Here is a 1,527-nt window from a genome sequence, read left to right as displayed (position 1 = left end):
TAGGAAAATTAAATTTTAAATACCTACATATTTTAGAAAAAGTGTGATAAAATTATAATATTATTATAGTTAATTTATGTATTTTATTTCTGGGAACTAATTATTATGATTGATTTGTAGATGAATTAAATTATTAAAATAAAGGTATTTAAAATTTCTTATTGAGTGATTTAATGTATTTTGCTTGTATTATGATCCTCAAACCTTATTTAGCCACTAAAGAAAAAAAATCAAAATCAATTAATAGTAAAATAAATACTATAATATTGTAATTTGTAATATTCATTATGTCTCACTACCACAGTTTTAAATAACTGCATAAAACAAAATTTCTAGTGGGGATTGTCCCACTAACTCTCCCACAATTTTATTACGCAATAACCTTGTTTACAATTAATATTTCAATTTTTACATGACGAAAAAGTTTTACATTTTGTAAATTCCCGTCGATAACAATATAACAATATAATTATTATTATGGTCCTGTGACTACTAGCGCTTTAGTTCATCAAAACACCGTTTTGGGGTCAGAATTCTTATCTCGTTTGAGAAAATAACTGTGATCACATAAGAAAAATATTTTAGGTTTTAATGCATACAAAATATTAATTGTTTGTTTTTTTTTTCTGTGGATTCAATATTTATTGAATATTCTATTTAATGAAAATTACAAACTACTTACATGTTCAATCAACAGTTGTGGTCATTGTTATGGCACTTCTGAGTGAAATGTCCACGTAGAGGACTGTCTACAACTTTGTTGGTTCATAGTTACAATTCAGGTGATGTCAGTACATATCTGTAAATTGTGTACAAACAGTTAGATACATCATGATTTTTTTAGATTCTGAACGAAGTGATGAATGTATTGATTTTACAATGATGTGTGTTTTTTTTTTTTTTTTTTTTTTTTGTGTCTGACGACAACTTTTGGAGCAGTAAAAATGCTTCGATTTTCAAAAGTTGTACCTTTTCTGAAAGGAAAGTGACTCTAGTTGGTACTTTGGGGGGTCAAAAGTGAAAATTTCTCAATACTTTTCAAAAGCGGCAGGAAAAACCTTAAAAAAATAACGGAAAAACGCGAATTTTTACGCAAAACCAATTTTTGACAAAAACGAAAACTTAATTTTACTGTAACTCAAAAAATAATTATTGTAAGCACTTGAAATTTGCAACAGATGTTTATATTAACGTTGTCTATACAGGGTTAAATTTTCAAAGTGTTTCGACTTTTTTCGAGCTATTTATAGACAAATGAAATTTTCAATTTTTCTAAGTATTTTTTTTTAAAATAACGATAAAAAATTTTTGGGTTGGATAGAAAACTTTGAAAATTTAATAACAAGGTTTCTTATAAGTTGTTCTCACAGTGATAAAAAAAAAATCCAAAATCGTTAGTCACAATTTTTTTTTATAAGTGCTTAAAGTTTAAATTTATACGAAATATGTCAAATTGCGAAAATTTGGCAAGTAATTTGTGGTTGAAAAATCGTAAAATTTTTTTCTTTTATAACTAAGCCTTTTAAA

The 1,527-nt window shown here is 25.7% G+C and overlaps 1 long non-coding RNA gene across 4 annotated transcripts in view; it reads right to left on the bottom strand.

Moving 5' to 3' along the window:
- Positions 1 to 1,527, bottom strand: part of LOC100575064 — an 8,124-nt gene that overhangs the window by 2,792 nt on the left and 3,805 nt on the right. For all 4 annotated transcript variants that reach the window (XR_511009.3, XR_003839382.1, XR_119424.4 and 1 more), the window contains exon 5: positions 683 to 799. This is a non-coding gene — a long non-coding RNA (uncharacterized LOC100575064). The remainder of the gene's footprint in view (positions 1 to 682; positions 800 to 1,527) is intronic.

This window comes from Acyrthosiphon pisum, chromosome A2 (genome assembly GCF_005508785.2).
Source record: "Acyrthosiphon pisum isolate AL4f chromosome A2, pea_aphid_22Mar2018_4r6ur, whole genome shotgun sequence".
Lineage (NCBI taxonomy): Eukaryota > Metazoa > Arthropoda > Insecta > Hemiptera > Aphididae > Acyrthosiphon > Acyrthosiphon pisum.
This window is presented reverse-complemented; position numbering and strand designations above follow the sequence as displayed.